This window comes from Mustela erminea, chromosome 15 (genome assembly GCF_009829155.1).
Source record: "Mustela erminea isolate mMusErm1 chromosome 15, mMusErm1.Pri, whole genome shotgun sequence".
In the NCBI taxonomy this organism is placed as follows: Eukaryota; Metazoa; Chordata; class Mammalia; order Carnivora; family Mustelidae; genus Mustela; species Mustela erminea.
Window position 1 is genome coordinate 20,120,675 of NC_045628.1, and position 20,745 is coordinate 20,141,419.

Sequence of the window (20,745 nt, forward strand, 5' to 3'; positions counted from 1 at the left end):
AAGAGAAATAAGTCAGAGACAGAAAGAAAAAAAACACATGATCTCATTCATGTGTAGAATCTAACAATGCCAAATATGCAGCTGTAGAGAATAGAACATTAGTTACCTGCGGCAGAGAAATAGGGGAATAGGGAGATATTGATCAAAGAGCACACAATTATATGTATGTACAATGAATAAGTCAGAAATTTAATGTACAACATAATGACTATTGTGAATAATGCTGATCTGAATACTGGAAATTTGCTAAAAGAATAGATTTTAGGTGCTCTCACCACAATAACAATAAAAAAGAGTACTATGTGAAGAGATAGAAATATTAATTCATTATATATCTGTACATCAAATCATCATATGTGTATGTATGTACTTTCACTGTATATGTACATCAAATCATCATGTGCACACCTTAAATATACATAATTTTACTAAAAATGTCCTACTTTGCAAAAGTTATTATTTTAATTGAACATTTTGAGTATATAAGGGATTTCTATTTTTAAGAAATCAATGATTTATATGTGTTTTAAAATTTATTGTATATGAACAGATAGCATATGCTTACAGAGAAAAAATCTCTGGCTTTAATTTCTTCTACTTTGTTTAAATACTACTATTATCTTGTCTTCTATTTTATTCATTTCTAAAGATACAAACCAATTATCTAATTGAATGTTGAAAAATATATGATAAAACTTCTAGTTTTCCTATCATGTAATAATATGCATGTAGAAAGTAAATTTTTTTTTAAAGATTTTATTTATTTGTTTGCCAGAGAGAGAGAACACAAGCAAGGGGAGCAGCAGGCAGAGGGAGAAGCAGGTACCTTGCCAAGCAAGGAGCCCAGCGTAGGACTCAATGCCAGGAGGACCTGAGCCAAAGGCAGATGCTTAACCAATTGAGTCACCCAGGTAAGATTTTATTTATTCATTTGAGAGAGAGGAAGAGAGCACAGAAGGAAAGTGAGAGGGAGAAGCAGGCTCCCCGCTGAGCAGGAAGCCTGATAAAGGGCTCCATCCCAGGACCCTGAGACCATGACCTGAGCAGTAGTCAGACACTTAGCCAACTGAGCCACCCAGGCACCCCTATAAAAGTGACTTAAACAAAATATTTGGAAAATACCAGTCATGAGAAAAGTACACAGAAAAATCTGTGTGAATTGACCAAATCTATACTTGTAATTCCATTACTTAAACAATAAAAATACACTAATCATTTCACTCAAAAATCTGAAAGTTACAACAACAAAGCAAATCTAGGAAAAGGAGAAAATGTAATGTAGACAAAATTAGAAGAAAATAAGAAAACAAAAGTCAGAGAACAGACAGGGGAAAAATTCGTGTTCTTCTTTTAATTGAATGCAACCCATGCTAATATTTAAAAAAATTATATTCAGTATAATACTGAAAGCCTTCCATGAATCACTGTAACATGCTGCTCTGAGATGGGGAGAGAGGTTCCCAGAAAAGAGATTCCAGCTTCTCTGTGGCTGGCCCATGTGGTCCATTTTGAACTTTTATGGGCTATCCATAAGGTTTGTCAGAATTCCTCTGCTTTCTTCCCGAGATAGGTCATTGTTATTAACGCAAGGAAATTATTTTGAACTCTTGCTAACTTTTCCTGATTCGTTCATTTAGTACTACACCCAGTCAAATTATTTGAATTCCTTGGAGGATATATTTTGCTCTAACTTTTAACTAAAGTGGTTTGGTTATCATTGGTCTTTTGTGTTTATTAATAAGTAGTGGTGAATATGAAATCTTTTTCCTCATGCTGTTTGGTGCTGTCCTTCTCAGGAAAACCTACACCGTGGATTTAGTAAAAATGATTATACAGTTGGGACGCCTGAGTGGCTCAGTTCGTTAAGTGGCTGCCTTCGGCTCAGGTCATGATCCTAGTGTCCGGGGATCGAGTCCCACATTGGGCTCCTTGTTCCGTGGGGAGCCTGCTTCTCCCTCTGCCACTCTGTCTGTGCTCTCTCTCTCTCTCTGACAAATAAATAAATAAAATCTTTTAAAAAAATGATTATACAATTTAGGAAAAAGAAGACTCTGTCTTCGAAATTAGTATAATTGGACTAAGAACTCATCCTTAAATCCAGACACTCAAGTTCCATCAATCCCCAAACGTTGCTCAAGTCACCTCCAACTTGTATGTCTGATGCATCTTCATTTTTCTCTCTGCACAATTTTAGTAAAGTCATTATTATGTGCTTGTTTAGGTGAGGGCCTTGGCTTCCTATCTGGCTTCCCTCCTTTCTTTCTTCAGCCTCTCCACTTAGCAGACAGAGAAATCTTTCTTACAAATGGAATTACACTATCCCCAGCTTAAAGTCAGTGATTTTTCATTATGCTTAGAAAGTATTTGAAGCCCTTTCCCAGAACCTATAAATCCTTCCTAGCCCACTTTGCTGACCTCATCTCTGAGAACTCATTCACTCTCTCATTACAATCACAATAGCTTTCGGCAATTACAAGAGCAAACATACCCCATTCTCCGTATTGCAAAACTGTTGCATTTATTATTCACTATTTTCCCGTTACCTGGCATTCCTGAAGCCTAGTCTCCTAAGGGTCTCAGCTGAAGATCCTCAGTGAGAGTATCATGTTCCTTGTTTCTTTGCATCGCAAAATCACAGCATTTCCTTCATAACACTTAAATAACCTATACTTATTTGAGTCATTTGTTGTATTATTTTCTGTTTCCTACACTAAAGCATACCTCTATTACAGCAGGTATCTTGTTTGTCCTGCTCAATAAATTACCCAGAGGGTGGAACATCAAGTCTGCTGGTTAAATAAATGTTGAATAAGTAAGTGAAATGTGATGAGATGTTAAGTTTTTGTTTGTTTGTTTTGCACTTTGCAATATATCTTATACTGGAAAGTACATGTCTCTTTCAGGTATAAAAGAGAGATGAGTCATTAGGCAGGACGCAACTTAAAAATATTTCGAATCTGGAGCAGAACCCCAGAGACAGTAACAAAATTAGTAAAAGATAGAAAGCAAACAAACAAGCTTCTCCTTTCCCATTTGGGCGCAATAAATCTATTTTATGGCCAAATGTGACCTAGGAGTGTTTGAAAATGATTATATATTTTTAGACTATCAAAAATTTTAATAAGATGAATATACAACTTTTGTATCAACATGGACGGGACTGGAAGAGATTACGCTGAGTGAAATAAGTCAAGCAGAGAGAGTCAGTTATCATATGGTTTCACTTACTTGTGGAACATAAGGAATAACATGGAGGACATTGGGAGATGGAGAGGGTAAGTGAGTTGGGAGAAATTGAAGGGGGAGAGGAACTATGAGAGACTGTGGACTCTGAGAAACAAACTGAGGGTTTTGGAGGGGAGAGGGGAGGAGGTTGGGTAGGCCCCGTGGTGGGTATTATGGACGGCCCCTATTGCATGGAGCACTGGGTGTGGTGCATAAACAATGAATTCTGGAACACTGAAAAGAAATTTTAAAAAACAATAATAAATGAAACAAGATGGGATTGGGAGGGAGACAAACCATAAGTGACTCTTAATCTCACAAAACAAACTGAGGGTTGCTGGGGGGAGGGGGTTTGGGAGAAGGGGGTGGGATTATGGACATTGGGGAGGGTATGTGCTTTGGTGAGTGCTGTGAAGTGTGTAAACCTAGTGATTCACAGACCTGTACCCCTGGGGATAAAAATATATGTTTATAAAAAATAAAAAATTAAAAAATAATAATAATAAAGATGAAAAGTTGGGAAAAAAAGTTTTAATAAAACTTGTTCAGCAGATTTATGCAGATATTAGATAGGCATTAAATTACAAAGTTCCCAATATGTTAATAACCACTATATTAGTCTTAAGCATATTCTTTTGTAGACGAGACAAAAATTTCCCTCCACCCTCTTAGAGTTTTTCAGCCTAGCCTGAAAATTAAACTGATATAAAGTAGATAAACAGGAGAAAGGCATGCAAATGTATTTAAGTTCTACATGAAATGAGAGCCTCCATACAGAATGAAAACCCAGTGGCTTTTATACTTGTCTGAACAGAACAAGCATTTGTGGGAAAATAACTGAAATATAGGGGAGGCTAAAGAAAATTAAGAAATATTTTAACAAAGTCTGTTGTGCAGAACTTCTCAGTTTCAACTCCCTGCCAAAGACATACATACATATATATATATGTGTGTGTGTGTATATATATATATATATATACATATGTTATATATACATATATATATACATATGTTATATATACATATATATTTTTTTTTGTTTCCCCCTCCCTCAAACAGGGAAGGCATCTTTCACCTAGGAGTTTTCAGGAAGAAAAGGGGTGATTAGAATGTCGTTCCTGTATTTGGTGTTTTTAAAGTGCCTTTAGCTCAAAATGATCCTTATGCCAAAGTGGCATTTTTGGGGGTAGAATGTGCCACCATTCACTATTCTTTGCTGCTTTCCCCTTTACTTGAAAATATAACTTCAAGGAGCTTTGCATATTATAGTCCCTCAACAAATGTTAGTTATAGGAAATGAATTTATTAACTGCCAGAGTTAAACACAAACCTGATTTCATTATTCCAGTATTTAATACTAATAATTGACTAATTATAGTCAATTCCAGTATTTTTGTGCAATACTGGAATTGACTATACTGCAATACCAGTGTAATTTGACTATACTGTAATACCAGTATAATATATGACTATAATGCAATAACAGTATAAATAATTCCAGTATTTAATACTAATTAATTGACTAATATCTAAACCTCCCCGATAGAAATGACTACCTTATAGTTGAGCTGTGATTACCTTTTAAATACCTTATACTGATTTATTTCTGTTTCTTTGCCCCTCAAACACATTTTATCTTAACTACAATGTTCTTCTGCAAACTTTCTGCTCATGAGTTGAGATTTAGCACATGTATGACCTGTTTTGTCCAACCTTCTTATAACTAGGTACCTTAGGCACTGCTCCCCTGAACTCTCAATCGCATTTTGAATTCCACTCCATTCTTATCATTCCAGGGTTTTTTGTTTGTTTGTTTGTTGTTTTTGTTTTTGTTTTAATATTTCTCTCTTTATAATACATTTGCTAAGCTATTTCAAAACAGGCCAATTTTTTTTTGCTATGTTTGCATAATACTTTAAAAAGCATGTGTTGTACAAAAAGTTTTAGAGTCTCAAAATATTGAAATGGCTTAAATTGCAAACTAGCTTCAGTGCAAAGAGAGGAGCTCCTACAGCCAAGAAGCTGAAATAAAGGAGGGTTACTGAGACACTTGCCATTAGCCGAGACTTGCCATTGCTGGCTGAAAAACATCATTCTTTCTGTTTTGCTCTAGATCCTTCCAGATATGCTAACTGATTTCCATTTGAAGGAGTAGTGATTTAGTTGAAAATGCACTATATCTGACTTAAGTAGTTGTTTTTAAGACTTTATTTATTTGAGAGAGATTTTGAGCAGGTGGAGGGGCAGAGGGAGAAAGATAAGTAGGATCCTCCCTGAGAAGGGACCCAACAAAGGGTTCTATCCCAGGACCCCTGAATCATGACCTGAGCCAAAGGCAGACACTTAACTGACTGAGCCACACAGGTATCCCCTGACTTAAGTTCCTATTGCTGTTCTGGTTTAATAATTATTCAATGTCTGCCTTATCTGCAGATATAAATACTTACATCACCTTAACTTCTAAACACGCCAACTTTTAAATATGGTATCTATATTGTAAGTTTTTGTTACATTTTAAGAAGTCAATCAATGAGAACATTGATATGTTGACAGTCATATGGCATTATGGGCAATAAATGAAAATCAGTTAATGCAAAATTTAAAAAATTGCCTAAATATCACTGATTGAAAGTACACCTCAAAAGCTTAAGATAAAATGTTTTATCTGAAAAATTATAATTAATAATAATGATGACATGAATTTTAACATCAAAAAGACACAAACTCATGAAGTCATTTTGTTTTTAAATTATATAGAAAAAATTTTAGTTAGAAAATTTTAGTCAATGAAACATGAATTAAAAATATAAAATCATAGTGTTATACCTAAATGTATCATATATTCTTTTTTCTGAAAAATATTTTTACAACTAGATTAAAACAGTAGAAATAAAAGATAAATGCCTACCCTTGTAAGCACTTATTCATAACCAGTAATTTATTTGAGAACTTATTTTAACTTATTTCTGGACTTTCAATACAATTAAAATTATATTCTCTTCCAGACAATTATAATTTTAATGAGATATAACTGACTTATAACATTATATTAGTTTCTGATATAAAATATAATGATTCAATATTTGTATATATTGTGAAATGGTCACCACACTAAGTCAACATCCTCCCCATACATAGTACAAAATATTTATTCTTGTAATGAGGATTTTTAAGATCTATTTTCATGGCAATGTTCAAATATTCAATACAATATATATTTTTAAGATTCTATTTATTTATTTGTCAAAGAAAGCACAGGCAGAGGGAGCAGCAGGCAGAGAGAGAGGAAGAAGCCATCTCCCTCCTGAGCAAGGAGCTTGACTCACGACTCTATCCCAGGACTCTGGGATCATGACCTGAGCTGAAGGCAGAAGCTTAACTGACTGAGCCACCCAGGTGCCCTTAATTACAGTATTATTAACTATAGTCACCATGCTGCATGTTATATATCCATGACTTTTTGATTTATGTTTAAATTTAGGAGATAGATTTAAAAAAATTAACAAATAAAACAGGTATAATTTTCTAGTTTGAATATAAGTAATTTGTAATAGTAGTTATACTAGATACACATTCAACTTCAGTTTTTCCATCAAAGGTGCTGTATTTTTATCCAGTTATTGGCAAAAGGCATTACCTATTTTTCTGGAATATATCTCTATGTTGTATTTCATTAACAGGAGGGATTTTTTCCCCTTAAAAATGACATTTTGAATAACCTATTTATAGCATAAACTACAAAATCCTCATTTCATATACTTCCCTCTTTTTTTTTTTCCATCTCATATACAATAGCATGATTCTCCTGTTTGGGACAATTCATTGTTCTTTCTAAACTTTATTCCATTATCTGATTATGATGACGAGTGATCACCACACTGGTTCAGAGGTAAAAGTTTATAATGAATGTGTATTCTCACATGGTTTTGATTTCTAAAGGATCTGTGCAGACTTTAGTTACATTAACAGAGAGATAATCTTTAGCTATTCATTTAAAGTCCTAACATCAAACCATTTTCTCAGACCTCAAAAAAATGTTAAAAGTATAGTCATTTATATGTTAAATTCTCTCTCTTCTGTTTAATCCTTTACTGGCTGATAGAACTCACCTTGTTGAACAGCCAAATACTTTTTTTTTTTTTTTAATAAAAATCAAGCAGTTTAAACAGCTCAAAGGCTTAGTAAAACCAGAGACTTGCTAATTTATTTTTAAATATGTTTTTAATGTTTTTTAAAGGAATAGGCACCCTTTGGGTTTTTCTCATTAGATTAACACTATTTCAATAAAAGAACAAATGAAAAAAGAAATTTGTAAACATTTATGATATAAAAAAACATGAAGAGTAATAGAAATTAAAGTCGGTAATTAAAAGAACAAGGCAGGCAGAAATATGACATTTTACTCCCCATTTTGAAGTTTCCTGTCAGGTATGCAAGATAGTTATAGATGATATGTGAATGAAAAAAAAAATAGGCAATAGAATACTAGAGGGAGTTGGGAATGGTAGGTACCAGATAACAAACAGACTTCTGATATTCCATTTATGTCTGATGGTTTTGCAGTTATAATTTGAAAGGAGAAATTACTAACTCATGCATCTCAGATTCAATCTTGCTTTAAATCACGATAATATCTGTGTAGTCTTTGAGGAAAGAACGTTAAGAAAATCTTATATTTTCAAAATTACTATACTGGTATCTTTTACAGTCTCTGGTAAAGGAACAGAATAAACAAATTACTTCTATTTTACAAGATTTATAAGAGCAAGATTTGTAAAGAATGTATGTCAGAGGACCTTCCAGTGATACAAATGTATTAATGGAAATGTACTGTATGCAAGCTCATTCTCCTACATTGTACATTTAGAAGACAGAAGAAACTTCTTGAGTTTAAAATTAATCGCAATTTTTAAAATATATCTAGTTAGAAGAATAAACCTTTAGCATTTAAAGTTTGCATCACTTATTTAATATATCTAATTTTTGGTTTTGTTTTTGTTGTTTTAGAAAATAAAATGTTTTCAGGGGCGCCTGGGTGGCTCAGTGGGTGAAAGCGTCTGCCTTTGGCTCAGGTCATGATCCCCGGGTCTTGGGATCAAGCCCCGCTTTGGGCGCTCTGCTCCATGGAGAGCCTGCTTCCTCCTCTCAGCCTGCCTCTCTGCCTACTTGTGATCTCTGTCTGTCAAATAAATAAATAAAATCTTTAAAAAAAAAAAAAAAGAAAATATTTTCTTCCAATCTGTAAAGGTATTCACTACCTCTTTTAAATGATGCCACCATTTATTGATGATAAATCGTTGGAGTTATTCTTAAATTATCTCTTTGCATCAAGACCCCTACCTAGTTTATCAGTGAAGCATATTTGCTCTACTTTGAAACACACATTTTACCATGTATCATAAGAAAGAGGTAACGTGAGGTTGTATCTGGCATATACTTTAAGGTTTTTTTTATATTCAAACTAGAAAACTAAATCTCTTTTATATTGAGTTTTTTAAAACTCTACCTCAAGAAGTAAGAACATTGTGATTGTCTGGAAGAGAATATAATATTAATCGCACTGGAAATCCAGAAATAATCCATCTTTTTAAAATCACCATCATTTCTCCCACAGACTACAGAAATAACTTTAAAACTATTCTCATTGCTATCAGTTTTGCACACAACGCTTCTCCCTTGCTCCAGCTGATTTTCAAGGAGAGCAACAATGATACAGAAAATAATAATCACTATGCATTTGTTAAAACTCGTAGAACCTGTACATTATAAAGAGTGAAATTAACTAATATAATTTTTTTTTAATCTACCCAAATATCGAGGGACCTCCAGGAAGAAATGCAAACTGTGACAACTGAATCTAGCTGTGTTACAAATGTATGGCATAAGTGCACCAAAGGAGAGGGAGGAGGAGGAAAAAGGGAGCTGACTTAGAGAACTTTGGAAAAGAACATTTTGAATATTGTACAATTAAGAACAAAATAACGTAAAGACTATACCTCAATTGGTTAATTTGTTTCTACAGGTGTAGGGATTAACAATTTTACAACTTATTTACTTAAATATTGGAGTTGAAGAACGAAATTGTTGACACTAGGAGCCCTGTTTTTCTCTGTCCAAAAAAGAAGTTATAAATATTAAAGGAGGCTAGATAAATGCAGGTGCATGAATCCTACGGTGCTGGATTAAGCTTTGGAGTATCAGTGGGAGCTTATGTTTCTTTTCTATAGACATAGACAGATAGAAGAGGAAGTAACTATACCCATGTGTGTTGACATGGGGTCATACGCACACATATATTTCTTAGCTCTGTGTCCCAAGATGGCCTAGAAACAGCACAAGTCCAACAGCAGTGAGCATACCTAGCATTCTTACCTCAATGTCTGAAACCAGTTCTTCAAGAAAAGGAACCTGGGATCGCCGGAAAAATGGCTGATTCTAAGGCTGTGGTAGGAGAAATAGAAGATGAACGTATGGCGCATTGTATTGGCAGAAAAGTAAAAGAGACAGGGTCATGTTGAAGGGACACAGGAACCAAACAGGAAACTCTCCTGGCAGCTAAGTCTGGAATAATTTGAACAATGATTTAAATAATAGTAGTAATGGACTATAACCCGAAGAATAAAATACGTATCTATGAACCCATCTATATAAATAAATGACTTAATAGAAAAATAAAGGCAGGAGAAGGCACAGATTTTCCTTAAGGAATTCCAAACAATAAATTTAGAAGAAATGTGGAAATAGAAAATCATCCTTAGAATGACATAGTAATAATTTCCAAAGGCAACATCTATAGGTATGTGCTAATACTGGCAGGCAAAACTTGAAGGAACAACAGCATCTTGGCATAACCTTGAAATATCACCCCCAAAGCCTTTATTAAACATTGTGGTAGTTTAAAAATATCTAGAAATTCTTTGATACTCCCTCCAGAGAGGTGTAGTTCAATGTTATTTCCTTTTGGTAAGGAGCGGATTTCGTTACTCATGTCTAATAACTAGAGTACAGAAAGGGGAAGAAATATCATACAGAAACCTGACACCAACTTCTTCTTGGGATCAAGGTTTACATCACCAGTGCTAAGTCGTGTTGATACCATGCCATCCTTCTCCAGATAATACTATGAGAGGGCCACTTCATTTCTCTGATATTCATTCTCCCCCCAAATCCATAAACCCAGTCCAATCATGACAAACTATCACAGAAACCCAAACCAAGAAATATTTTTCATGATACTCGAGCAGTCATGAGCATCGAAGGAAGACTAAGAAACTGTCAGGAACCAAGGAGGGATTAGGGGACGTGATGATATGACATCCCAACAGAAAAGAACATAAGTGGAAAAACTGTTGAACCCAGAGAATCATTTAATAGTATTGCAATTTTGTTTGTTTCTTAATTTTGTTCAATGTAGCATGGTTACGTATGATGTTAGTAGGAGAAATTACATGAAGGACATATGGGAAGTCCCTGAACTAACTTTATAGCTTTTCAGTACATCAAATATTATTTCAAATTTAAAAAGTTAAAATAATATTAATAATTTTTACAATGCTTCCCGCTGAAACTCCGCCATAGCAAGCCCACTGCATTCACAGTGACTTCTAACCTCACTGTCCCGGTCTATAGAGCGTTAGTTTCTGGCCCTTGTGCTATGAGATGTAGCTCCTTCTCTTCTTCACTCCTGCATATTTTGGTTGCAAGCACCTTCTTTGCTCTTTGTTCCTATCTTAAGGCTTTGAAAATCCTTGTTCTTGAACATAAATTACCCGCTGAGTACCTTGTCTTATGACAATATTGATATATCTCCTTCTCTATCCCTTCAGCTTTGTTTCAATCTTTTTTAAGTGATAAAATCACATAATGAACCAACTGAATTTTTAAAAATCAGTTGGATTTTTCATTATCTTGGTATTAGATTGCGCCTCTTAATTTGTCATTTGCACACAAAGGTTAGTATATAATCAATTTAATTAAAATATATTTTTCACTTTTAATGTCAAAAAACATGAGTGTGGGGCACCTGGGTGGCTCAGTGGGTTAAGCCACTGCCTTCGGCTCAGGTCATGATCTCAGGGTCCTGGGATCGAGTCCCGCATCGGGCTCTCTGCTCAGCAGGGAGCCTGCTTCCTTCTCTCTCTCTCTCTGCCTGCCTCTCAGTGTACTTGTAATTTCTCTCTGTCAAATAAATAAATAAAATCTTAAAAAAAAATGAGTGTGATTATGACTTATAAAACTATTTCAAAACACAACCAAATTGATTATAAGTGCCTTTTGTAACAGCCTACAAAGCTACTCAATTATATGACGTAAAGTAGATTTTTTTTAAATGGATAAAATGTAGCTCAGTCTAGTAAGGGCTCTTTATTTTACAGACAAAGAAACAGATGCCCAAAGAAGAGTTTGTGGTAATTTGCAAGAGTCCCAGGGCTTCCATTTAGCTCCCTACATTGTCAAGCTAGTTTTTGATTCAAAAATTCCCCTAGCTTCTTTTAGATATCATCTTCTTTACAAGTATAAACTATACTGTATACAAACTTTGCATTTTGGGGGATCAGAAATGAAAAATTATTGACAGAGCAAAAGCTATAGTAGTTTATGTTTCACAAAGAGGTAGAACTAATCTACATCAGCCAAGAAGTTCACTGAAGTAAGATATCCCTTTCCATGAACACTTAAAAGTATTCATGAAATACTAGAAATGATAAAATTGATAAGTATATGACGAAAACTTAGTATTGATTGAACACAGAAGCAACGACTATTTCTTTCAAATATTAATAACTCCTTTATTGCACATTAAAATCCCATCACATGAATTTATTATTTAAAACTCCAGTAAATTTAATATTATCTCTAAAGCAACTATTATAGAGACTTAATGGATTTCTTAATTAGGATATAGCATTAATGGTTCTAGAACTCTAATTAAAATGGAGGGGTTGAGAAACAGCCAAAGTCTGAAGAAATTATTCAAGCCCTGATTTTATTAAAAAAAGAAAAGTGGACAGAAACTTTATTCAAAATGTTAAAAGGAAATGTACAAATCATATACTTCATTTAGTCATTATAATGTTTTCCATGAGGATTAATATGTATTGTTCCCTTCTAAATATAGATTCTATTTTACTTTAATATCCTGTAAGTTATCTAATTCATCTTGCTGTTTAATTGGAGTTTATTGATTTTACAGAGAAATTAAAATGCATCTTCTATTGATACTTGGCAAATTCTTTTGTACCTCTGAAATTTCTTTCATAATTTTACTTACTTCAATATCGGTTTTTTTAAAAAGTTTTTTATTTATTTATCTGACAGAGAGAAATCACAAGTAGGCAGAGAGGCAGAGCGAGAGAGAGGAGGAAGCAGGCTCCCTGGTGAGCAGAGAGCGTGATGCAGGGTTCTATCCCAGGAACCTTGGGATCATGAGCCAAAGGCAGAGTCTCTAACCCGCTGAGCCACCCAGGCGCCCCTAGATTTTCATTCTAAATGTATCACTACATTAAGAATTCATCCGAATAGATGAACCTGGGTGACTCAGTCCTTAAGCCTCTGCCTTCAGCTCAGGTCATGATCCCAGAGTCCTGGGATCCAGCCCAACATTGCGCTTCCTGCCCAGAGGGAAGCCAGCTTCTCCCTCTTCCACTCCCCCTTGCTTGTGTTCCCTCTCTTGCTCTTACCATCAAATTTAAAAAAAAAAAATTCATCTGAATAAATTTATTTAGGGAATGTTATCTGTGACTGTTAAGAGTTGATGTGATCAAAATTATTTAAATGATTTGAAATTTAGTAATAAAGTTTAATATTTGACTTCAAATAACATGATTTGATTCAAATAAACATTATCTACAGCTATTTTTAATCCATTATTATGTATGTTAATAATACACTAATTAGTTTTAGGATGCTTTATTAGATAACAATTCTTCCCATATCCTTTACTAATCTCTGGATAGTTAAGATGCTTTGTTCCAAGTAACAGCAAATCATTTTTAAAGAGCAGAAGCAGAAAATGAAATTGAGGACAGGGGATCATGAGTATCTTAGGGAACCAAAGACCAAGAAATGCCACCAGGATTCTTATGGGTTGGCACCTTGGAAGAGGGGAATATTCAGGAATTTGAGAGGCATTTATTCAGTGTCTGACTTGCTTATGTTTAACTTACATGGACTCACATCTCTGCTTTTTTGTGTCTCTAATTCATTCCCCTCTGTAAGCTGAATTTTTATCTCTTTAAAATTCCCATTGAAAACATGACTACTTCATCATTCCAGAATTCCATGACCTCAAGTAAATAAAAATGATTAAAATGAATTATTTTTCCCAATTCCAAATTCTGGCAAAAGGAATCTGATCGTCCTGATCTGATTAGTGTCCATTTCTGATACAATTAACTATGGTCTGAGGTTTAGAGGCTATAATATAAATGAATGAGTCAATGTCCAGTCCTGTCTAAGGCAAGTATAAGATAAGGAAAGTAGAAGTCACAGAAATCTTCAAAAGGTATAAACCACATGGAGAGAATTAACTATCTCTCAGAAGTGAAACCATGAACATATTTATGTTTAGTAGACTTAATTCTTCGTCAGTGTTGATACTATAAAATTTAAATAGTATAAAATAATGGTATAATTTTAGTGATTTATACTTAACATATTTAAGTTCTCATAACAGGATATAACCGGAATGATTTCCAGTGGAGGCTAGAATTACTTTGGATGGAGCCTAAATTCAACACAATATTTTTAAATGTTTAGTTAATACATTCCTACAGCTGCTAGAATATATACTAATTCTGAAAGACTTGTCAGTTTATCTCTTATTTCTAGATAAATAAGTAATAACCTCCAACATTTTTCATCAAGTTTTTTGGCTACTGAACAATATATTTTAAAATCATCAGTTAATCAAAGTACTTACTAAATAGGCACAATAAGCCACATCTAAGATATATTTCTAAAAAATTAATTAATTGAAATAAAATAATTAAAAAACTAAGACAGTCCCAATATCCCTGGTTTTGTGGTGATTTTTTGTTTCTTTATGTATTTTAACTATCCTACCTAACGTGACCAGGGCAAGACAGTGAGGTGCCTCAGTTGCGGCACCTGGTTGGGCGTGGGAATTCCAGCTGCCTAAGGGCAAGAGGATCTCCAGGGTCAGGGTTAATCAGGGCGAGGCAACAAGGAGACCGGGCCATCGACTGTCGGGATGTGGTACCCAAGTCAGATATTTTCAGAGTTGCTTGATAAAGCATATATTCTCTGGTAGAATGCCCTCCCACACAATAAAAACCCAAGCTAAAATAGCCCCATAGCATTCCAGTAAATATTGAACTAACTGCTATTATGGATGGCTTGTGTCCTGTCCAGACACAGAAGTCGCCACAGTAATATATTGTAAGAAATTCCAAAATGAACAAATTGCCTCTGAATATGTCTAGAATAGCATAACCATCTATATTTTCGAAGTATAATGTCATTCCTGGCACACAGAAAATACTCAATAAATTTCATCGAATAGATGGACGAGTAAATGAATAGAGGGAAAAAGCTAGATTTTAAATCAGACTAGGGATTAAATCAGTCATTAGGGAAGGCACTTGAGCTTCAGTTTCATTAAGGGGAATAATCATTTTTATAGAGTTGATCTGTGAATAAAATCAAATCGTATTTTTAAACACTACAGTTCTTTCTGACACAAGTTGTTTCAAGCTGACTTAATTTTTTTTTTAATTCAAAACATCTGCTTTGAAATCAGCCATTTCTCCAATGAGTCCAGCTCATCATAGCGGATAATGGGATTTAGAAGACAAGATGGCTTGCTAGATTTGCAATTTTTCAAAATTGAAAATAGGGGAACAAAATTCTATCAGGTGTATAAAGGAGTTTTCATAGCAGATGAGACTGAAGGAACCATAAATGGTATTGATTCTTACAAATTACTATTATTTGCAATATACACCCACCATATATATGGAATATAGTTAATTCCTAATTCACAGAAAAAAATATTGAAACAAAAATATTTGAAGTGTCCGGTGCAGCAGGGATTTGAAATATTAGTGGTGAAGTAATTGATTATTTAAAGATTTTAAAGTTGTAGGTTTTGTATGCATGTATCACATTGCATATGAAAATATAAGCTCTTCTTTTTGCGTTAGAAAAATTGACATGGTCAATAACTTCCAGTCCATCTCCACTCTTATCTCCCATGGTAAAAACTAACACAAATGCAAACAAACCCTGACCCCTAGATATCAGGTGTTCCTTCAGTCTTGGTCCCCTAGAGCAGATCTAAACTGAGTCCTGGGTCCAATTTAATCCATAGTTGCCCAAAATGAGATTGCCCAAATCTTAGCCAATCTGTAAACACATAAGTGTAACCTAAACATTTATTATTGGAAGCCACTGAGATTTTTCTGGTTGTTTTATGCAATGTTATCCAGAGGGAGGGAAAAAACTTGATGAAATCCCAAATGTCCATCAATTGCAGAATGTATATGTAAAATATGCTATATTCATATAATGGGATGATGTGCAACACACTGTGGACAGATCTTACAACTATAATATAGAGAAAGGATATATGCTCTTTACAACACAAAGAAATCAGGAAAATTTTTAGTAAAAAAAGCCAAGTATGAATTCCATCTCTTGTAAAGAATCATTAACAATACCCCCCATTCTTTCTATATGTATATGTACATGTAGATATCGGATAAGTAGCAGATTATGGAGTTCATGAACAGAAAGTATTTTAGAAAATGTGATGAAATACTTATTAATTCAAAATGCAATATATTACACTAAGTTTTACTTAAATTTACCATAAAGAAAACAGATGCAAAGGAAAGGATATCTGTTAATTTTTAGTAAATATTTCTTTATGGCAAGAGATAATACTTTCTAAAATCTATTTAAACTTCAGAAAATGTATGAAGACAAATATAAAGTGATTGGAGTACTTTTGATTTTTGCATAATTCAACAATATCTAGCAACTCCTTAGTGCAAAAAAATCCAAACTCTAGTACTCATCTTCTCATTTCCTATGGCTGTATCATTAATATTACAGTGTCAACTTTTATAATATTTTTACATGTTATGTTACCATGAGCCCTACAGCTAAAAACAATTCAACTTATTTTGGTGAACTTCATAACACTACTCCTTTAATACCTTTATTTATTTACTTATTTATTTGTTTGTTTTCGCATTGTTATTTCTGTGAGAACTTTGTCTACTATCTGTTTGTTTCTAGGAAACTTGGAACAAGCCTGGGTGCTGTGCTATCAGAGTTCTTGAAGTTTGTGTTTTGCTGAGGATCTGTTAAATCCCTTTACACATTATCTAATGTATTGTACAGAAGGTGCCTTTATGTTGGTATTTTGTTAAATCCATTCAAACGTTAGAAAATAGGTGTTCAGATGGAGAAACTGTTCATGGTGGCCAATCTACTAACGAGGGATGGAACTTGAACCTGAAAATTCCCAGACGATGGATCCTCATCCGTGACTATTAACAAATGCCACATACCACCATTTAGCAGGTGACTGCTTTGGGTTTGATGCCCACATACTTGGGTGAATAAATTCACTAGAAAATATTCTTGTTGAAATAAGTTCTCTTTGAATATTATTTTTCCTCCTTCTCAGCAGTTTTAGTCCTTCTTTCTCAAGTTTGTTCTGTCTTTGTGAATACATTTTTTTCCCATTTTAATTGTTCTCCCTTTTATTTCCAGGAACATATTACTCACACACCGTATATTCTATCTTCTATCTCATCTTTCCCACAATCAGTTTTAGAATTTTGTTTTTCTCATTTCCTTTTTGTGTGATTTCCTCAATGCTGTTTCCCACGTCTTCGATGGATTTCATATAATGTTTATTCTACTTCTATTAGTTCTAAAAGAACTTCTAACTCTGTATTTTATTTCCCAATACATTGAATTCTGAACTTGCTAGATATATGGCCTGTAATTTTTTGAACCTATGGTGCACTGTCTAAACTCAGTTTTCTTGGGACATACTTCATTTAATATTCTTTATTCATTGTCTGGTATCTTAATTGTTACAAATAAGACCAATATTAATTTCTTTTTAATTATTATTACTTATCCTTGAAATACAGTTTGGGGAGAGTGGACAATGAAAACCTCAGCTATCACTTCTATTACTGTTTCACTGTTTGGAAATTCATTCATTCATTCATTCATGAATTCATTCATTCACTATTCTATTGCCTTGGGGTTTGACTATTCTTTATTTCCGAAAAACATTTTTTAAAATATTCCCCACATGTCATGCCATATTATCTCTTTGTGCTTTTATTTTTTTTTTCATTTTTATGGTGAAAATAATCCCTTTGTTCCACAATTTTCAACTGGAGATTTCCTTTATCACAAAATTTAACCTTATGTAAGATTTTATTTAAAACAAGCATTTCTGTTATTGTATTTCATTTTTATATTAACTTGAATATTCTTTCTCAATATGCTATTATATAACTTTCTAAAGTCTTCTTGAAAAATATATTTTATAGTTACACAATTAATTAATTAGGATTTTTTCGCACCTTTTGTGATAGGCCTTTAATTTTTTACTGTGTGCCAAATTAATAACCAAGGCCTCCACATTACTTCATTATCACTTTGGGCTGGTTTATATGTACTTGTAGCATAATCTTTGTGCAATGTGAAACCACTGGATTTCAAGTGAGGACATGGCCTTGTCTAATTCACAAGTAGAGGGATAGGCAGGCAGAGAGAGAAGTGGAAACAGGCTCTCCGCCAAGCAGAGAGCCCAATGAGGGGCTGGATCCCAGGACCCTAAGACCATGACCTGAGACAAAGGTAGAGGCTTTAACCCACTGAGCCACCCAGGCACCCCAAGATTTTGTTTTATTTGCAATAAACATGGTTGAGGTATTCTGATTTTGATTATATTTTGAAGTATTACCCTAAAGAGAAATTGCCAATAGATTGGCTGCAATTAAGGAAGAAGAGAGGAATAATAAATGACTCCAAGGTATTTGGTCTGAACCTAACATACATGACAGAATATGATATATCCCTGGCAATTTTTTTTAAAGATTTTATTTATTTATTTCACAGAAAGAGAGATCATAAGTAGGCAGAGAGGCAGGCAGAGAGAGAGGGAGAAGCAGGCTCCCTGCTGAGCAGAGAGCCCGATGCGGGGCTCAATCCCAGGACCCTGAGATCAAGACCCGAGCTAAAGGCAGAGGCTTAACCCACTGAGCCACCCAGGTGCCCCTATCCCTGGCAATTCTTGTTAGTAAAGAATTTTCAGTGACTTTTGGGTATAAAATCAATATCTTTTTATTTTAAGATTTTATTTATTTATTTGACAGAAAGAGAGAGATCACAAGTAGGTAGAAAGACAGGCAGAGAGAGAGGGAGACGCAGGCTCCCTGCTGAGCAGAGAGCCCGATGTGGGGCTCGATCCCAGGACCCCAAGATCATGACCTAGGCCGAAGGCAGAGGCTCCACCCACTGAGCCACTCAGGTGCCTTAAAATCAATATAATTTTAAAGCAAAACATATGGTATAAAATTATGTGTGATATGACCAGCATCATGTATATTGTTTTGTAATTAAATGAAATCTGAAATGTATATTAAAAATGTTAACACGATGGGACGCCTGGGTGGCTCAGTGGGTTAAGCCACTGTCTTCGGCTCAGGTCATGATCCCAGGGTCCTGGGATCAAGCCCCAAATCAGGCTCTCTGCTCAGCAGGGAGCCTGATTCCTCCTCTCTCTCTGCCTGCCTCTCTGCCTGCTTGTCATCTCTCTCTGTCAAATAAATAAATAAAATCTTTAAAAAAAAATGTTAACACGAGCAATCTATGGAGTATGATATTGGGAATGAATTGGTTTAGTTATTTTTCATTAATCAATTGCTATTTTTTAGAAGATTTCATTTATTTATTTGACAGAGAGAAATCACAAGTAGGAAGAGAGGTAGCAGAGAGAGAGGAGGAAGCAGGCTCCCTGCAAAGCACAGAGCCCAACTCAGGACTCAATCCCAGGACCCTGAGATCATGACTTGAGCTGAAGGCAGAGGCTTAACCCACTGAGCCACCCAGGTGCCCTCAATTGCTATTTTTAAAATACTGTATACCTAATACTGTGTATTAGACAGTCATATCAGATGTATATTGTAAAAAGTATGTTTGTCTCATTACTCTTCACTACCCAAAGACATGTTTTAATACAATCAAAGAGAAATAGAAAACTGCCTCTGCATTTTTCTGAAAGAAAACTTTGAATATCAGTGACATTAAATGCAACCTCTGGGGAAAAAAGAAAAAACACAACTTTTCTTTCATTAAGTGCAGAAAAAAATGGTAAGTTCAGCTTAAACTACTTTGTGGCCATAAGCCCTGAATTCATGTCTAGTGTACCTGACAGAATCAGAGCTTTCTTTTGTATTTTGAAGCAAAGTGCTGAGGTATGGAAAACTGCATTCTGATACAAAGTGTAGGATAACAAAATGAACCCAGAATACCTAAAGCAATCTTATCCCTATTCATCTGTACCATTGACTTACATGAAATAAATCCATTTAGAATATACACTAAATATACTACTTTTTCCACACACAAGTTCTTAGCTTATCAATCCTCTCATGACCAATGTGCACAATCACCACAGATGATGTCACTGCAGAATCTTCACTCCTGTTGTCCATCCTCCAGCTAACTTGTTGCCGGCCCCAATATTGGCTTTTGTGGTCTCCTTGACTTTCTTCATGCTGTTTCTGTGTTCCTTTCACTCTCTCTTCGAGGAATTTTTCTTCTCATATGGGCCATGTCTTGAAAGTCTATATCAGGGTTCATTTTTCTTTGCATTGTACAAAGAATCATAAATCATGCCAAAGCCAGTTTTTTTGTCCCCACCAAAATGGGTTCTGAATCCAAATACAAAGATGAAAACTGGAGCGGTCTTGTGCATTTTGGCTAGTTTTCCCTGAATCTCTGTCTTAGGTAGTCACCTTCCCAGGGTGGGAATAACTATTATATCTGCTGAAATAGCTGTTGGTCGTGAACTTCCCAGTCCAGATAGTTACTGTTCAGATGGTTTATGATGGCAGCCAAGCTTCAAGCAGCCAGAGAGGAAAAGAGCTAAATACACTATCTAAAGTGTAAATTATTTTTAATAGCAATATTTTTTCATAAAATCATAAGCCCAGGGTTAAGAAATGATGAGAATGAAAAAGGAAATTTGTTGGGTCATGCAATTTTAAGAAAGAGACATTCAAGCCAGTGAGGAATGAACACCAATAGCGGTGATAATAATATGACCTAATCTGTATTAAGTACTTACCGTATGCCTTTCTTTGCTCTGATTTTCCACAATTTCTATTAATACTTAAACTTAAGAAGTTGGTACTATCAGTTTTTAAATATTGATTTTTTTACTGGTTTTTTCTTCATTTTATTTCTATTTCTGAAATAGTTTTGTAATTTTTGTAATAGAGCAATATAGGATGAACCGTT